Source organism: Pogonomyrmex barbatus, unplaced genomic scaffold (assembly GCF_055798465.1).
Source record: "Pogonomyrmex barbatus isolate J1 unplaced genomic scaffold, ASM5579846v1 scaffold4, whole genome shotgun sequence".
NCBI lineage: Eukaryota > Metazoa > Arthropoda > Insecta > Hymenoptera > Formicidae > Pogonomyrmex > Pogonomyrmex barbatus.
The window spans coordinates 12,252,718-12,273,512 of record NW_028297138.1 but is presented as its reverse complement, the minus strand read 5'-3'; the positions used below and the strand labels follow the sequence as shown (position 1 = coordinate 12,273,512).

The 20,795-nt window shown below is 42.8% G+C and overlaps 1 protein-coding gene and 1 long non-coding RNA gene across 3 annotated transcripts in view; one reads left to right on the top strand and one right to left on the bottom strand.

Moving 5' to 3' along the window:
* The window catches only part of LOC105428487 (band 7 protein AGAP004871), a 186,866-nt gene that overhangs the window by 138,170 nt on the left and 27,901 nt on the right, over positions 1-20,795 (bottom strand). The gene's annotated exons all lie outside the window — the stretch shown is intronic.
* LOC148935813 (uncharacterized) lies at positions 4,460-11,956 on the top strand. Its single transcript, XR_016140130.1, has 3 exons — positions 4,460-10,859; positions 11,578-11,735; positions 11,843-11,956. It is a non-coding gene; the product is annotated as an uncharacterized LOC148935813 (long non-coding RNA).

The following is a 20,795-nucleotide window of genomic DNA, read 5'->3' as shown; positions in this document are numbered from 1 at the left end:
ACAAAGCTATTACGTTCGATACGCCACTAACGAATAATACAACGTATGTATGATTAATACACGCATGAATGGAAAGCAGCTTCCTGTTCCTTTTCTAGGAATATCGGATTGCGCGCAGCAACTTGCTTCTCCTTCCCCCTCTTCCTCTCTATTCTTCTCCTGCCCTCGTGAGCATCATCGCTCATTCTATCGTAACTGGTACAATTATACCCCTTCTTGAACACGCGTTGAATGGTACACGCGGCGACCCTTTCGAGTGTAATTCCAATGGCGGGATTACACCAATTATGTGAAATGCCGCATGTTAATGTGGTTGATAAATCTCATTCTGCGAATGATATCTCTGTAGTGTAGGGTCTAACGACGCTAATGTGTGGTGCGAAATTGAGTCAACATGTTTTAATGTATACAGGAGAGCAGAAAATAATGTACACGATAAAAAAATCAACATTTATAATCATTATATAATTACACTATATAAAAATTGACACGACGTTGCTGACGGCGCGTCATTAATTTTGTATACTATTTTTCAACATCAATATAATTGATTTTGTAGCATTTTATTATGTTCTTTCTGATTTTCGATCTCGTAAAACTGAAAAAAACTCATCGATGTCAACGATGAGAAGGAAAGTCTCGCCGTTTTACGACGATGTTGTATTCAAATCGATATTTGGAACGAACATACGCGAACGTTCACGAATACTCGTTTTCTTCTCCTCCAAACAACGGCATTTTTAGAAACAGATTTCATAAGAAGACACTCTCCCGTAACCGGCGGCGAAACGATACGGGGATGAATCTCTGTTTCGTATTCAAAGGCGTTTCCCTGTCTCGTCTGCGGTCGCAGGATCCCATTGAGACACTTAAATTCGATTCAAGAGGCAGTACAAAAATTGATTTACAAGGTGCTAGGAGGCACACGCTAATGTATAAAATATCAGCAGAGCACGCCGATGGTAACCGGAAAGACGCGAGGGGAAAGAGAGACCGCGAGCCACGAAGACACGCGGATCCTTTATAGGATTCCGATAAAATCGGAACTAGGAGGCAGCTCGGAAATGCGATTCGGTCGATCGGCGCGAAATGGGCTCCCTGCATCGATTTATCGCACGGTGGCCGTGCGCCACCACGTGCCTACAATCGGGGAGGCAAATAATAGGGGAAACGGTACGAGGACAAATCTGTGTTCGCATGAGCGGAGTTCGTCGCGCGATCGCGATCGATCCGTGTCTCCTTCGTGTACAGGCAGCAGCCTCCGAATAGCATAAGCGATCGCCGTTTGTTGGTCGACCGCCGACCCCGAAGTTTGCGTATTTGAGATCGATTTATGCCCCCTACGAGATGGCTCGTATAATTACGCAACGATAACGCTCGAATCGCCCGAGGGGGTTCATTTATCTACTGGTTCTTTGATCAGTTCGGACTCGATTTTGCCTACGTGGACGATGAGATTTGTCAATACGATTTGTCCCGATTTATCCGCGTGGAGCTCCATCATCCTATGCATCCTTGTTGGCATTTCCACGAGTAATTCTTAATAAAACACATCTCGGCTTCGCCTCTCATCCGTTCAATCGTCCGGCGCTCTCCGTAGGAATAATGCAGCTTAATCTGGCTTACGCTAACCAGTAGTATGAACACTCGGTTTTTGTTGAGTGCATTAAAATGCGCATTATTTGCGCTCGTAGCGTTTGCACGACCAGCGATAAGCATGCATTTAGCCTGATTTACCCCGTAAATGGTTCGTTGTAGTCGGTTGTATAATCCAAACGTTAAATTGAACTGTAATCACTATAACATATTAGCTAATAAAAGCTTGATAAAACAAAATAACTCATACATCGATACATCCATCTTTTCCCATCGTAATATGTAATTTTTAATAATTAAAATGACTCTCGATTGTAAAAGGTACAATTTTTTTTCTCTTCGCAGAATTATACATGATAACGCGTTTCAACGAAAGCTGCGATGTTCTAATTATAACGAGCTTCCATTAAATGCAGCTGATAAAGCGTGCTGATTAGCGCATATTACCGGCATAACAGCAATAATCCCTCTAATTGCTAATGCTCTAAAGAGGAGACATTGTCACTCGAATAAATTGATATATCAGCATTCTACTAGTGGACCGTAAAATACATCAAGCTACGGGAAGATCGAATCTCATTCTCGAAAATATTCATGGTGCCGTAAAATTTAATGTCGAGAAAGATAGAGTAAACGCAAAGCTTTAAGCACATGTAGTTATCTTGCAATTATTCTGAAAATTCGGTTGGCGTTTTTGGACCACCGACGTAGCATTGATAAGTGAAAATCTCCATATGTATTAAAGTCTATGTATACGTACGTAACTTAAACACATAAACGGAGGAAGAGAGTAAGAATGAAAGATGGAAGAGAGACCGAAAAGAAAATATCCTATTCCGACCATCTCCAATCGTATTTTCATTTCCTCCGCAGTCTCGTCTCGCCCGTTTCTCTTCCATTAGCCGATTGTATCCCGAGGTAGATAAGTCTCGTCGAAAATCCTCGATTGTATTCTAAATAAGCGCGGCTGCAAGCCGATAATCTCGTCGTTACGAGAACGTTAACACTAGAATGATCCGGAAACAATTCGGAGGAACGGGTTAAGAAACGTCCTGAAGATAAACGACGGCGGAGTATTTTACTTCGTTTGTATAGCAAAGGATAACATCAACACGTTAAAGTACAATTCTATCGTGAGAAAGGTAAACGCGTATCGTAAATATAAATTTTTTTTTCATATCAATAAATAAATTATATATCTCATTCTACAATTTGCATCTCTCGCATTGCCACAATTCTTTAGTCTCGAAGATTCTGACCTGAATTCTGACGAAATGAAAAATACTCGACGAAAATGAAGCTTTTTATATAAATTTGTATTACATAATATAAATCGTACACCTAGTCACGGAATTACTATTTCGAACTGATATGCCTCTTGTAAAACGTAATAAATAATCGTGCCAGAGTTTCCTCGAATGTAACCGTCAGCTTCGCGCTTCTCGTGTAATACGTTTCGAAATTGAAATCGCATTCGAGAAAGAGATTGCCACGACCGCGGGCACGTGTTCGCCGCTACCAATCCCCCCAGACAGAGACGAGCAACGAGCAAATAAACGGAGGTCAGCAGGCGGGGTGGCTGACCCTTTTCCCTGACCGAGAAGGACGGATGCATGGAAGTTCTATTTTGTTTAATTTTACCCGGCGCGCTCATCCCGCACGACGTTGGCGGCCGACTATATCGACCGACTGTCTGGCGGAGTAAAACACAGCGGAGGCCATCATCCTCGGAGGGGATTAGCATTGACATAATAAGCCTCTTTTATCTCGCGATACAACACTCTTGGTTAATTATCACGTACACCAACTTTCGTAATTATTAAATGACTACTTTGCCTAAATTAGTTTGAACAAAGTTCCACTTTCCCTGGAAATAAGGAATTTTTTAAAAGCGGAACTATGGTTAAATAAAATTAATGGATTAAACGTCATTTTTCTCAAATAAGACAGAATTTCGTAATATTTGGTGGACTTTTTCCATTCATTTTATGGATTTCACGACTACAAACGCATTTCACACTTCTATATTTTGCTATATGACATACGGTTCGTTGAAAAAACATTTTTCACTATTACTCGCGCAGCGACAGAGACGCGTCAAAGACACCATCAAAAACCCATAGTTATCGATCAAATCTTCTTCTGCGGATAAAAATAATTTCCCAGTGGAAAAAACTTCGAATGAAGAAATAAAATATGCAGTGTACTTTAAAGTCTCTAATTATCTGTCAAAATGAAAATTGCCGTACTGCGAAAGGTCGTCTATCTCAGCGACGTTACCGTGTATCTCATTAATGTAGTAGACTATTTTGTTAATTAGACCGACCACAACTGGGAGAGGGAGAAGATCCGATATGGAGGGACAGATGGATTGTGCGACGGAGAGAAAATCAGACGGGCGGAGAGAGGGAGATAGAGGTTAAAAGAGAGAGAGAGAGAGAGAGAGAGAGAGAGAGAGAGAGAGAGAGAGAGAGAGAGAGATGGTAGATGCGGTGGATAGTAGTGATGGTAGTGACGTTTCTGGTCTGCGTTTCGAGTCTATGCAAAGGAGGACGTGGCTCGCACAAGATTCCAATGCCCGATTAGGAGTTCGATTTGAAGCTGGTGGATGAAAATTGGCGTTCGACGATGTACGTCCGGGAGAAATGAAAGTTGGGACACGCTGCGCCGTCGCGCCATATTCGATCGCAAATCGGGATTTCTACGATATATAATAGTCGGAATTTTCTATGTGATTGTACGGGCGCATACATGTCCAGGGTTGTGTGTACGGGACGGATAGCGGCGGAATGGCGACGGGGTGGCGAGGATTGGCGTATTTAAATTGGCTCGATCCCGACGAGATCGACTCGTCGCATATTCGTGACATATTCGAACCACTTCTACCGAGTCGCTGGATCATCGTATAATCGCGCGATCTCGTCGATCCAATATGAACATAACAACCCCAAAATCGGATTATTGACGTGTAATACGGTGTTATTTGAGATTTCTAGACAGGATTCTATCGTAACCAGTTAACTATTTGTCAAATTATTTTTCAACCTACTTTCCAGAGATAGGATTTTAACGATTTCATCATTTTTTGAACAACTTTTTTTAACAGTACGCGTATAATACAGCATAACAAAATTAACAAAATACACTTTACGAAGAGAAGTTTCGGATTCTGCATCGCCGTTATTAACTTTAAACAACACAATGCGACGTACAAAATGGCTGCTTAAATTCACGATAGAAGTCAAAGGATACGTACGGCTTGTGAAACTCGCTGCAAGCCAGCGGGATATGGCACATAACGAGGCGAGGATTAAATCCACAGCAGTTATAAACATCACCGACCAGCTTACGGTAATTCCATGCCTCGTGTAATGGCACGAACAGCGCGCCTTCCCGCAAACGCGAGACCGCAAAGTCGAGAGGCATCTTATTGCGGTACCTATGGTATGCGATGTTTTAATCCCCGGTCTAGAATCTCTCAGTCGTGAAATCTCGGTTGTCTTTCTCTCGAATCAAAGGTCGAATCAGAAGTCAAAGGATCGTCAGATCGTATCTGTTCCCCGCGAAAAAACACACCGGCCGTTGTTAGCGCAATTTGTTAGCGCAATCAATGTCACTGAATTCCACTTTGCTCGTATAACTTACTTTTTAAAAAATGCAGAATAAAATCTAAAGATAAGACATAATTTGTGTAATTAAAAATTAGTAGAGAAATAACTTATCTAAAATTAATGATGAAAAGTCTGTCAAAGTTCATTAAAAAGAAGTTTTCGGAAAAAAAATTTTGACAAATATCATTTTTCATTAATCACAAAAATTGTGTAAAATCATTAAAGATTAATGACGTAATTAAATCGGTATTGTCATGATAATAACGTATATCGCATTTAGGAATCTCTAAATGGAAATTCAGCAACTTTTGCGGAAATAAACGTATCTCGATCGAGGTATAAGGTCAAAGGAGTCCCGTATACCGTAATCCCGCAATTTCCCAAGGCCAACTAACACCCTTTATGGGATTAGGAAATGTACACCTCGCAAAGTAGAATAATTCCGTACTCCCTTTGATCGTTCTCACGACTATTTACACATCTTCTACGTCAAGAAACGTCAAGAAACAACGAACTTACACGACGGGTAATATTGCTTTACAATAATGCCATGACGAATAACATTGCATTACCATAATATCGACTTCTGACAACTTACAACAGAACAGAAATTTTTAAAGAATTAATTACGTCCGTCTTATCTCTTTATTAATATAAATTGTGATCTTTATCAATTTCGCGAAAAAAATTAATTAATTAATTACAAATTAATAGAAAATTATTTTATAAAAACTACAATAGTAGTTGTGATTCCGGTCTCCAATAACCGATTTTGTAGGTTGAATTAATCCCTCACTATATGATAAATTTCTTTTTAATTATATTTTAATTTATCGATCTTTCATGTTTGCGAGCATCACCCGAAGCATCTATAATAACATGAGAAATCTGGGGTGTGAACGGATTGCTAAACCGACATTATCAATTCCGTATCAGCGAACGTCTACAAAGCAGCGTACGCTGACCTTAGTTAGATTGCGTTTGCATTACGAACTCGAGCGGAATGTCATTGTCGAGCGGCTACGCTGCCACAATTTACAGTTCACACATCGTGAACCGTCGACGGATGACCGATTCATGCAAATCCCCGACTTTCCTCGCACACGAGAGAATGCGAGGCGACTTCGTCCTCGGTGAGAAACTCTAAAGAGAAGAGGATCACATCTGCGCATTGAACTACTAAATTTAGTTTCAATCATGCAATCGCCCGGAATATCGATCACGTTGAGAGCACGTCACGAATTAACGAGTACAAGCGCGGTGCAAAAATACAAAAAAAAAAAAAAGAAATAAAATCCCATTCTTTCACGATTTTGAAGCGAACCAGGAACACGAGTGGGTTACTTTAGAAGACGTTTTCTCTCGCGGATGGATGGAAATTTAAAAAAAATTTTTTTTTTTTTAACAGTCGATCGAAACACACAATGGGACATGTCGTCGAGATTCGAAAGTGTCCGAAACCGGAGCATACGGTTGCAAAAAAATTTATAGCGCGCTTTTTTACACGAATAATAACGCGACGTATAACCGTTTTATCGATCAATTACAATATACCCCCATAAATCATTTTTATACCGATAGAAATGGAAAGAGCCATACGCTATACGCGACTTCCACATGCAACTCATTCGCGCGTCGGCTGAACTTCACGTCCGAGGGAAGCACTCGCAGGAGCTTCATCAGAAATGAGTTATTTTATCAAGGCACGCATCAATCACAGGAATATCAGCTGCTTGACATTTCATCAACGTCGCGCGTGTAGAGAATCTCAGGAAGCGCGCGGCGAGAGATAAAACAAGACGGATGGAGGGGCTGCACGTACTTCCGAAGACACCCAGAAAGAAAAATGTTCCCCCCCGACATCTCGCGCTCACTTATATTGAGAATTTGATTATGAAGATCGAGCGAGTCGACCGATATATCGCGTCAAGACAAAACAAGATAGATCGCGCGCCGGTCGACCGGCGGCCGGTCGGATTTTTCGAAAAGAACGTTCGCGCGAGAGTTGCAATTTCCTCCGCTTCTTATCTCTTCATTTCGCACGACCGTCGCACCGGGGATCGCGTTTTATCGGGAACTACAGCGGCCACGGATCCATTCGTTACGAAGATTTGCTGCGATCCGCGCGACGCAAGTTCGCGCTGGCCGAACGGAGTTACAAGAAGGCGGGTCGCGTAACGAGGATTTATCGCGGCCTTGCCGGAAAGAAAATACATCACGACACGTTTGACCTCGATCAACTGGGGCAAAAACGATAGATTAACAACCGCGGTGGCAATTTGTCATCTCGCGGTGCTGTGCTGCCAACGCCACGTATCCCTAAAACGATGTTTTATGTCTTTCTCTCGCTTCCTCTCTCTCCCTCCTCCATCTATCGCTCTATCTATCGTTCGCGTCGATTTCTCTCGACTAATATATATATTAGTTTCGCGTTCAAACTGGCTTCCGCAAGTAAAATCATCAATACGGATGGTAGCTTAGAAGGCACGGTTATTACGTCGAAATAACGTCGGAGAGAGGAGAAACCACGAGTATAGCGCTTGGAACCAGACGCAATAATATCGCTTTTGCGGAATTCGCCTTTAGTCTCCTTTCCCGACCAAGAATTATTGCGCCGCGTTTACGACGGATATCGGGAGATATCCGCGAGTTCCTTCGACTCTACCGACTGCTCTATATCTCTCGAAAATGTACAACGGATAGTTGTCGTAACGGGGACGTTATCGCGCTACGTTGTGATTTATGCTCACTTTCGATACCTGCTATCGATCGTATTCTCAGCGCGGAAACACGACAAGGAAACCTCCGACCGTCGTAATAATTTAAGCTCGGGAAAACCAATCGAGCGAACGCAACGACAATAAGCTGTGATCAATGACGCATCCATAATTTTAACTACATACCGATTCGCTCGATAAACTGCAAATGATGTATAATAAATTCGAAAACAAGCGACCATTTTAAACGTATTAAGGACCATCCGCGCGGGATTATATATAGATCCCTAAATGAAACTTGCAAACGCTCCTCGTTATAAATTTACATGTTATTCGATTTCTGAATGAAAAGGATATTGCGCGTGTTAAATAATTGGAATGCAACGTAATTATTTAAGTTACATGCATACGTACTCATTGTAACCTATTGTAACCAAACACTTGGTTGTCAAGCAACATAAAATATTACGTACTGATAGGACAATCTGCACAGTTAGCAAAATGCACGATACACGTCCCACCGTGTTAACTTGTTGACAATTGGACCGTAATTACCACGGACTTGGCATTGAGCCGTCCGCAATTTCGCCGCCGCGCCCTGATATTGCGTGCGTCCACCACAGACGATCGGTTAGTTGCACTTTAAACGCACGTAATATGCTCGGTATCGGGTGACAAATGACATCCCAACCCGGTAATGAATATGAACAAGAATTACCCGGGTGAATAAGCAATTTATCAATGTTTAAACCGACATTTTCATCGAGCGCCAATAATTATCGCAACGACGATATAATATATCATGCTATAATCATACGCTTATTTTCTATACAGATAATACATTGTGCACGATACGTTACATTGGACATTCTAGCGATTAATAATTCATCGAATTCTCAATTTGAAAATTTCATAGATTACCAATAATTATCATAATAACGTAATCTTCATATATAATAATCATCAACCGTTTACATTATCCCGAAGCCGTCGACATTGCAAAATTCGCATTTCGGCCGAAATTGCTGCATCCGGAACATACAGAGATATCACCGTCGTAAATTCGATTACGGGACAAATATTTGCAATACCTAACAAGTTCGCAGCAAGAGATAACGCAAGCTAGGTTTTTGAAAAAAATATATAACTTGGATGCAGTCAAGGGAGAAATGCGTTTGCTCTAAGGCCCAGTAAGTTTGACCCGTATCTTGCGATATACGGAAAAAGACACGTCCGCATCGTGCAACGATAACACCGCGGTTCCGCGGTACGACAGCAATCCGACACGGTATTTCGCGATAGCGCGGTCGTGGGTTTACCGTCAAAAAATAGTTTACAGTCACGCGTCGGCGAAAGATGGGCACGGCATACGTGAGCACGTAACCGTTGCCGTACCGATTTTCACGAGCGTTGCAGCACTAGCAGCGGCAGAGAGCAGCAGCAGCAGCAGCAGCACCGAAGGCGGGCGAAAGGGGCACGAAGAATTCCTTGCACTCGGGGCATCCATGCGGAGAATTCCGGGCACGTAAATCTTGGCAAATCTTACGAACGGTTCTCTCTCTCTTTCTCTCTCTCTCTCTCTCTGCTTCTCGATCCGACGTCGTATCCCTCCTCCTCCTTCTCTTCCTTTTCCACCCCCCCCCCCCCTGTACCATTCCGCCCTTTCGAAGCTACTACACTTGTACCATCGCTTTGATTCACTCTGCGGTCTTTTATTCTGTATTTTTGACAAGGTCGGTAACAGAGAACGGGAGCGTGGGCACATTTCCACGGATATCGTGCCCGAAAAAACCGGCGGGATATTTCCTTTTAACCACATTTCAAAGTCCCTTAGGCGAAATACTCTCTGTGCACACATGCAACTCCCGACTGCATATACGCGAGGTCTGATCTCTCTTTCAATTTCAATCCTCGGGGTAAACACGAGGAAAAACCTTGTGAACTTTAATATCCGCGCCTGCCCTGATATTAAGTGAAATGCAAATTTTTCGAACGTACGAACGCAGATACAGGAACGCGAATACTTGGCGTAAACAGCTTGTATTTCAATCGAACAATTTCATTTCGCTCGAATGAGTCTTGTACATCACGCAAAGCGTATTCGGCGATAACGCATCCTCATCGCGATTTCATAAACCTGTGTATTTTGCAGTCATTAAATAAACGGTGTTCCACAACAATCGTTTGCCTTTTACATACAGTTAAATGCACTTTTAGAGGAAAAAAAATTTTTTTGTTGAAACCACGGTAAACACGAGAAATATTTTTCGTAAAACGAATATTAAAATGCGGCCTCTGATGACGGACCACATGGGAACGAACGAGCGAGAAATCCACCGCGTCGCTCTGCCGAGATGTCGTAAGATATTAAAAGTAATATCTCAATGGGGAAAGAGGGTTGCCGTGAGGAGCGTTAAAGGAACGGCGGAACAATATCACGTGAATATTACGCGAATAATAATCGGGAGGGGAAAGGGACCGTTATTTAGCGAGATAAAGCGCGACTAATACTCGGATGGTGTACGTCGAGGATTTAACGCGCGCGCGCGAGGTAACACTCCCGTAATAGTCGACGGCCGCGTATTTAGTGAGACATAAACGACGAATCGCGCCGGTAGATAATGTGCAACGGCGAAGATGAGCGAGTTTAGCGACGCGAGACAAGCTGCACGGAGCAACTATCGATCTTCGTGTGTCTAGGCCGTAGGGATGCGGCACGTAAGGGATCCGTGACGCCCGTCGGTGGAGCAAGTTATTATTTGATAATGCTCGTTGCCAGTAATGAAACTGTACCGTAAGGTGAATACGCTCGCTCGCGCGTGGACGTGCCTCAGTCTTCGGCGTACGCGCTACACAGTCTACGTTATCGTGGCGTAACGTCGACGAGAGACCGAAGGAGAGAGAGAGAGAGAGAGAGAGAGAGAGAGAGTCCTCGGTAAGTCATAAACTTCGGTAACTTTAGCATGGTATCTTAGTCCGCAAATTGACCAAGAAGCTCCGGCTAATTTTCATGCCGCGGTGCGACGCGACGCAACGTGCCGCGACGCGACGAGATCAAACCCTTTATATGGTCGAGCCCGTATAATCTCAGACGTAGCCCAGCGAGCAAGTTAACGAATCGAGTCACTGTAGTACGCCATTAATAACCCAACCTAAACCATAGGACTAATTGCTTTCGCCGAGGCGAAATGGAATAGCGCGGCCGCAGTGCCTGGTCGGCAGATTGGACATTGTGCCCGGTTAAATTTAGACGCGTAGAACCTACACGCCGGGCTAATTTTAATATAATATTCTCTATAGCAGGAGATTTTAGCAGCTTCCACCCGATTGTTCAATCGCCGATGGTTAATGGAGCGTCAATGCTCACCCGGGCTTTCCCTCTATACCGGAGACTCCGTTAATAGTTCATACTGTAATTTATGCGCATACTGTATAGCCATAATTTATATAGCGCATCATACACATTTGCAAATGCCTATTATCAGCCAATAGCCGTTGCCTCCGCATTTTGCTGCATCAACTATGTGTCGTACATGTTATCCGTCTCTCTCTCTCTCTCTCTCTCTCTCTCTCTCTCTCTCTCTCTCTCTCCCCTCTCCCCTCCCTCCCTCCCCTCTCTCTCTCTTTATACATTATTTCTTTTTCATTCACAGACGAAAAATCTACTTGGAATAATATGCTGACGTTGAGAAATATGACCGATGAGCGTATAATGCCGATGTAGCATGTTATAGCCCTTTCCATCGTCTACAAAGTTCAGTTAATAACTACGAACTTTTGCTGTTTCACGCTACCATGATTTTCTCGAATGGTGTGACATAAAATTCGATATATGATTCTGCGTGCGTTTGCCTAATTCGCGTGAGGCTTATCATAGTCGTCAATAAAAGCTAATAGTGTTATTGTATTCTATTACAGATTTTCGTTTCAAATTGTAAAACGTATAAAACTGAGATCAAACTCTTTGATGTATAAAAATTTGATGCTCAAATTTATTAAGATGGACATATGATTACTGTATCATGACAGTGAATAAATTTCATTTGTGTAATTATTTGCTTTGTCAAAATTTGCTATGACTTTGTCTATCTCTTTGTCAAAATACCTTTCCATCATAGAGTAAAATTGGTAAATAGTGAACGCAGTTTATTTAGGAAATTCTAACAGTCTGCTTGCGGCTCACACAGTAATTACACAGATGTATTTGTCAGACTTGGCTAGGTCATATTCTTGTAGGTTTAACTATTTCAACAACTGCAATAGAGTATTCTTGGTAAATGTCAGTGCCACGAAGTAATTACAATTGTAATCTGTTAATGCGTTCTGAAGCACATCACAATCAATAAGGGTATAATTCGTCAGGAAATCTATCTGAGAATAATTTTAATAAGTTTAAATAATTATATACATTTTTTAATTATTTTATTAGTGTCGAATAGTATATAAACCTTGAAATTTAATAAACGAAAATCTTGGACTAACGGCACGTAAACGATAATATTGCAAAAGTACAAATTAAACGTAATTTGTTCGTGTTAAAAAAAAGTATTTCTCTATAGAGTTAACAAATGTTTACCGTAAAAGCGAGTTAATAGCTTTAATACGTTTGCGAAATAAATCGCGGCGGAAAGACACCACCGAGGTAAAAGGCTGACGAAACTAAATACTCCCATTTAAAACAGTACTCGAGGGCCGTTTGCTCTCGCGGGTTACCGTAGCCAAAGAAACTCCGCGGGGAGAGAGATACAGGCATTATTCTCTCTGGAAACTGCATTTTCCGCGATTCAAGCATCATGAATGAAAAGCAGAAAGAATGGATTCGCTTCCATTCCGACGAAGGAAATGCGAGGGCGGCGGCACGTTACGGTCTTAAAGGAATGGAAAGGCGGTGAAGTAAGGAAGATCAGAGGGAGGGTGGCGAAAACGCGAAGAGAGGTCGAGGCGAAACGAAGAGGCGCACGCAGAGAACGCTGCAAAAATGGGCAAAGTTTTGAAGGAAAGTCGGAAGCGAGAAAGCGGAAATGGCGACGCGAGGAAATGCCTGGTCGGCTCGTTTCACGTTTCTTCCCTTTTTCACTCCTTTTTCTCCGTTTACTCCTTTTTCGCTTCTCATCGTGGTGCTCCCGGTACCATCCTCACGATTGAAGATTAAAGTCTTGCCGCGCAACTCCGAACGTAATTACTTCGGTTCTCTTTCATCTTCGCTCTATCTGTCGCTTCGAGTAAACTCACGTTAATACCCCCCCCCCTCCCTCCCTCCCCGTACGCGGTCAGCCAGTAGGTCAACCTGTTCGCCAAAGGTGCCTAAGTGCGACGGTTTATTTGCCGTGGCTGTGTGTGGTTTCACATGGAAGGAGATTACGAGGATACCTTTCGAGACTGATAAACCGGCCTGGCCAAGATCGCGTTTCACGTGCCGGTTCCTCCCTACGTACTTCTTAATGAAATCGGAATCGCAAACCTGACTCACGTGATACGCCTACGCTAACGAGTCTGCTTGGAAGTTCTCATTATGAAACTTCGCTTGTTATACGCGCGTTTCAAAAGCTTCCGCTGCGCTTCGTTATTCGCTTTCGCGTATGCTTCGCGTCGGATAAAACAATAGTAACGGTAGGGCCGAGTTTTCTCATTATTTCTCGGGAAACGTGCGTTGCGTAATGGACAAGATCGATGATCGGTTAATTATGACACTGCGCTGTTTCCCAACATAAAATCATCCTTTAAAATTATCCCCGAGTATCGATTTTATATACATATTTAATTTGTGTAATCGTGCATTTTTATTATCTCACCCATCGAGTGAAATTTCCATCGCATTCGCTCTAACCGACGCCAAATCGCGTCTGAATCCAATGTCCCGCAATAAAACCACATTGATTTCATTCTGCAAACACCTTCTGAAAGTCTCGTATAAGCGCATCGTTATATTTCTTCGGCGGGACTGCAGTTCAGACTGCGAATAGAAGACAGTTTGCGGTAGCTACGATAGCGGAGAACGGCAGTGTGTTGAACGAATATACCCGTTTTCTTTCACGGGCGCAGTCGTTACAGAAACGAGAGTGCCACTTAAATCGTGTCTTCCCTTTCTTCCCTTTCTTCCCTACCTTCTATTTTTCACAATGCGCGCCTGGTATCCTTTTCCCATTCGACGCGCCGCTTTTCCTATTCGGCGTTCCCGTTACACACACGCGAAGGGAAAATCCCGAGGAACACGGAAGCGTGCTTCCCGACTGCCGTGGAAGATACAATGAGAAAATCCGCTTCCGATTTCGCGCGCGATATCGAAACGACGGCGAGAAAGAACCCGAGATCGGCAATTGCTCTCGACGCGGTTCCATACGATCCCCTTTAAAGAAATGCCAAGCGGAATAGGTATCGCGCCGATGCAGGGATGGTACGCTAACCGCGAATCGAAAGAGATTTATCAATTGCCCGGAATCCGTTTAGTATCCGTTGCGATCGACAGTGCAATCACGTGCGCATTTCTGCGAACGTTTATAGCGCGACCTTCATTAGGCCAGGTACCCAGGTATCGGTGCCATCTGCTCTGAATGGAATTTTATCTGTATTGACCGTCGAAAACGTCGAAAACGTAGGGAAACATCCCGAGGGAAATGCCGTTAAAAAATAAAAAATATACCGAAAGTGTACTGACGTAGCAAATTTCGCCCTGACTGTTGCCAACCGCGAAATTGTATCGCTCACGCTTCGACGGGCAACAGCACGCGAGGTATACCTCGCTCAAAATTTCATTTCGTGCAAATTAGCCGTTTATTTTTAATTAAAAACATGACGTGACGCACGATTCTCCGGCATCGACCTAATTTCACCACGATGGGCTGCAGTGGCGAACAAATTTGATGCAAATTGTGCCGTAAGTTACGCCCGAGTCTAAATAGATTGTAATGCTAAACGCATTGCGTTCAATTAACGAACTCCATTTTTGTCGAAATTTAATGTGTAATTGCATAAAACAACCGTAACGCGCCGTTATCGCAGCGACAACGAGGTATAATGGCTTTAATGTGCCATTTATATCTTGCGTTAAATGGAACTAAAATAGCGTGAAAAAAATAATAGGATTTTTATATGTTAGACGAGTTTCTCCGAGAGAGATGGCATTTTCCGGTGAAAATAACAGCGATGTTTAAAACTTCTCTGTGAGATTTTTTGTTGCAAGCACGCGATATGCAAAGCGGATCTGAAATTCAACACGGAATCTCATCGATGCTGCCGCAAGGAACGGAGAGGAATTTACGGACGCAACGGTGCCTCGTAACTTTCAGCCGCATTCAGCGGCATTCCGGGAATGTCATATTCAAGAGATTCTATCGTTTCAATTAGCGTAACAACGTGGAAGCGATCGGGTTCGGGCGCTACACCGGAAACAGACAGCCAGCCTCCCTCGATTAAATCCGGCATCAAACGACATCGAGTCAATGCGAACGCGTAACGCGGCACGACAAGAGAAACAGAGAAAAACCGCAGAGGGGGCAATCGCGCATCTAATGAAAACGCCCTCCTCTTTCCCGCCACGTGTGCACGGGAGGACAGGAAAACGCAAATGGAGCGAAATGAAGGACACGTGTCTGGAATGTGTACGTGATACCGATATCGCTTCTCTCTCTCGCGCAGAAACGAAGACAGATCGGAGGAAAGAGAGAGCGAGTCCCATCCATCACACGCAACGCGACAACTCGTGCGAGATGAGAGAAGGGAAAGAGAGAAGGGGGAAGGAGGAACGATCTCCGCGGTGTCGTCGTCGACCCCCAGCAACCCCCTTTTCGACGTTTTGCTCTAGATCCTCTTCTGAACGCGTGGTTGGTGGTACGACGAGCGGGGAACGGAGAGGGAAAGGCGACCAGCCGAGCGTCCCGGCTTTCGATGCATTCCATTATGGAAATACGATTTCGCGCGCCCCTCTTGAAAATTATGTTGATGTTATGCCGCATCTCTTAGCACCGTCACCACCACCGTCACGACCGTACCGCCATCCGCCATCCTTATCCCTTATTTCTGTCTGACCTTCTGGCCTCTGACTCTTCATGGTGAAAAGGGCGAAAGTGATCGCCCGATAATTCTCCCTGCAGCTTACCTCAGAGAGAGAATTCATAAAATATAATTATCTTTCTCAAAATTGAATTGATTTTTTTAGCCCGTTCTGGCAATCTTCCTTTTAGTAAAGTATCCCTTTTTACATCCTTTTCTCTTTTTCGCGATTTTCTCTTGTTCCAGTTTCCTTCTTTATAAAAAAATTACTCGACGGAAACCGAAACTCTCTACTCGTGTTACCCAAACTCGCGTCATTTCCTCCGCCATCGTTCCCGAATTCTCCGCGTCCTCGAGCGTGATAGTCGCGCTACCTAGGAGCATCTCTTAAGCGGAATTATAGCCAAAAGCGTAGCATCACGACACGCATTCGCACACACACACACACACACACACACACACACACACACACACACACACACACACACACACACACACACACACACACACACACACACACACACACACACACACACACACAGGAAGGAATGAAATACGACGGCGGCCGTGCGTAGTCGCCGCCGTCGAGGAAGCGGAGACAGGAAGGTCGAAGAGTAGCTCCACCTTCCATTCCACCTCGGGAATTCCCTGTCAGGGATAGCTAGAAGAGGATCCAGGAAGGAGCAATGGCGGCCGTGCATCATCCGTACGAAAAGACCTAGGACGTTATTCGTCTGGCCGACGTTCTCAAAGTGGTTTTGTCAAGACACGTCGATGAGAACGAATAGCGCTTTTCGCCGGTTTCACTCAGTCTTCCGCGCGAGTAGGATTTTGCCATTTTTCAACGGCTAAGAATTCCCCATCGTTGCCAATTTCGAAATCTCAGCCGCGACAAATAGTCTTCTACTCTCAGAATTTAATATATCACGATTTTAGAAAGTTCGGACGAAATATCCCTGGTGGCTGGAGCGCAAACGGACATTCTTTCACTTAATATCCGTACATATCATCATTTCGAAAAGTTATTATAATGAAGAAATATTAATTTGAAAAATGAACGAAACGAAGGTCCCCGTTTTTCGCCATAGATTCCTTCTTATAGCATTTCTCCTGAGAAATAGAAAATATTATAAACGCGGCGTAGACTGTCATAAATCTCTCCTTTATAAAATTATTCTATGTAAAGAAACATGACAGCACACGCAAATATTTAATAATGGGTGTCTCATGTCACGTTCAGGATATGTGCGAGATGTGTTTTACGTTCGTCTTTATGATCTCGCACAATCAACCGAGATCTCGCTCTACCGTAACTTCACTATTTCAACGAGACATTGATAATATATAGCTCCATTTGTGAAAGAGGGTGTCTACCGCGGTTTATTAACGTTTCTTCGAGACCGTTAGCTATGTAATCGATAAAGTATATTACACGGAAACTCCACGTTCCGCAAATTTATCGGCATTAACGTTAGATATTCATTTGCACGTGCGCAAATAAATAATATTCCCTTTTTGGCCTGACGACAGACGAAAAATATGGAAGATAAATTTTCAACTCGGAGTAAGAATATCGACGCATTCCATAGTTGGCAGCAAATATATATATATATATATATATTCAAAAAATTCCTTGATTTTTATATTACATAAAGGAAGATACATTTTAATAAAGAATTTCCTTTAAAACGAATCACTATCCGTGTTTATTCATACATTTTCGCGTTACTTGTTATATTATTTGTTAAACGAAATCTATTGATACTGAACATAGAAAAATGTTCTATTTGCTAATATGTATATCTGTACTCTTTTCAAAGTGTTTCAATTCGATAAAAGTAATAAAAAGCGTTTTGTGTCACTTTTGTTCGTATGACCCAATTCTACGTAGTTACTGAAACAAACGGATAACGAGAACGCTACGTTCGTGTCGAGCGCATTCATGTTTATTAATTGAAAGTCATTTCTGCTCGCCAATAAAGCGCAGATAAATAACTGTGGACCATTAAAAAAAGGGGGAATGTGGGAACTTCGTTACCAATAAACGTGCGCAATTGAGCTTCAAAAGCTGTTGTGAAGGCTGGATACTCTTCGTTTTCATCTATCGAGTGTCACTTTTTGTTGTAAATTCTGATGGGCTTCTGTGACATTTAGAACTTACGCACATGATGACAGATCACACATATATAGTACGCGGTAATTATTGAAATATTAATCTGCATGACGTGTCGTTTACACTTAATCAATAAACGTAATTAATGTATTGCTTCCACTTCGGAGACGGGACAAAAGAATTATCGGAACGATTCGTATGCTGGATGAACCGTGTATAAATACTGAAGGTTCCATTGCACGTGCAATGCGGTCGAAAAGAGCTCGGGCCACGCTATATTTTAAGGTAAATTTACGCGCAATTGCGGAATCTGCAGTACGGTACGAAACTTTCATACCCCTTCGGGATGAAAATCTTAACACATTTTAACAGAAAAGATCGAGTACGTGTCTGAGAATTTATTCGGAGCTTAGATCGAGTTTTCTTTCTCTAGGTATACCGGACTCTAGGATACTATTTCGCACCGGGCGCTATCCCCCAGCGGCTTTCCTAAGATTTCGCGAGGGAAGAATTTCCCCCGGCCGAGCGTATTTTTGCGCGTTGAGTAAAAATACGTGTGCAACGTCACGAGCGCGAATAAACTGGCGCCTTCCTTGTGAATTGCCGTGCGTCAGATACGAACGTAAACGCTCGTCAATCGACAGAGTCCGCGATCGTAATATTCCAGTCGTACGAGCTATGAAAATTGACACGATTTAAAGAAAATTGCGATACTGTACGTACAGTTGTGAAAAGGGTTACCACACGACGACATACGAAATAGTATCTCAAAATGGTATAAAAAGAAAGGGAACAAATATCGCAGTACGTAACTTTCGTAAAACGTGAAAACAAAGTGTGTGTAAAGTGAGGATATATATATATATATATATATATATATATATATAATAAGCGAGGATATGTGTGTGTGTGTGTGTGTGTGTGTGTGTGTGTCCTCACTTTACACACACTTTGTTTTCACACTTATATCTTTCACGTTTATACACACACACACACACACACACACACACACACACACACACACACACACACACACACACACATCGTGAAACATTCTTTCCCCCACGAAAGAAATAGAGAAAAACATTCCAAAAGTATCCAAAAAATTGTAGAAAATTATCATAAATGATTTTCTTTGAAAAAATTAATTAGAAAGAAAAGTCAAGTTATTTTTAAGAAACGTAAATTAAAATCTCATCAGAAGTGTGTTTTTGTTTCATCCTTAAATCAAATAAACAAAATCATAAGCGATCTCGAGAAGAGCCTCACTAACCGCAAAGTTGTGTCCTATTTTAAATATAAAAATTTTATCAAGCTCTTGTTGTTTACACGTCGCAAACGTGAGCAAACATGCCGCGAGGCGACAGCCGCATAGTTTTCGGGCAAAGTCCGCGACGCGAGACGTATCTCTCCCGTGAAACGAGTGAAAAGCTGCCAAGAAGTCTTCGTCGCCGGTTGCAGGACTATGTAGAACCGGCACGTAACTACGCTCGGTAGAGAGGGCAAGAGAAATGCGGCGGAGAGGTACATAATTTTTCCCTCGACGATGCTAAAATGAAATAGGGAAAGAGAACGAGAGAGAAGATGGCGGCAACGGAACGGCGCGAACGGGAGAAACGACAAGAGAGAAAATCGAGAGAAACGGAGAAAAATATAGGAGAAAGAAAACGAAGGGAAAAGAGAGATAGCAAGAGCGGAGGAAGGGGTGAGAGGTCACGAGACGCAAAAGAAAAAAATAGGATGAGCGAGGGAAGAAAGGCGCAGAGTAAATGTCATGGATAAAATTAAAAACGGCCAGCGGCTACATGTGCTTCTTTCGTGAAATCGGACGATATTCGAAATCAGTGGTAGCACCGTTATTAAGGTCCGGCATCTTCTACCAGATGCGCAAACACGTATTAAAAACTGGAAATCGATTCAGTTATTGCAAAATAGAGAGGAAATTAGTAGCGCATAGACGGACTAAAAATCGCTGGGTTTTCGTGTACATATTCCAGATTACAATATAGCGTACAACATTGATTGATATCCGGGCTTATCGCGCCGAATGTTCTGCTCATCATACAATTTGAAGCCGGAATAACGTAACAGACATTGCCCGGCGGCCCGTAAATATTTCGATATAGAATACATCGCTACTCGCAATTTCAACGTGTACAACGAAACCTCGCAATCGTTTCGTATGTAATTAACATATGAACAACATAATTATTAAATTGTATCTAATTTCGTAGATCCGTGAAATAATTGAATAAGATCATGTAATGTAATATGTGTTATATTTTCTACTAATAGCGCAGAGTTTATATTATCACAGTGGAAATAATTTCCCCGATGAAAAATGATATCTGCAAATTAGCGAAACGCAGCTCTTGACGTTTTTTCCAACTGGCGTTTTTCAATTTCTGAACAACGCCGCCGGCACAACGTATGGGGAGTGATAAATAAAACTTTAAGCGATTTAAACGTGACGGGAAATGGATTGGACTAGCGGCAGCAAGTACGGCCAGCAGCGCAGTGAGCATAGAGAGCCTGCCGACCTGCCTGCGCTTGCATATAATTAAAACATGCTTAGCTGCGGTTACATCTGCATGTGCGTCGGGCGAAACGGGCCGCTCGTCCTGACCGGAGTTTTCCTGACGCGGGCACAGCCGTGTCTCGCCTCTCCTCCGCACTTACGGGGACACAGGGATAGAAGGGAGAGGGGTGGTAAAAATAGACGAGAAAATTATGCTGTGGCGCGTACCGCGCACAGTGCATAAATAATAA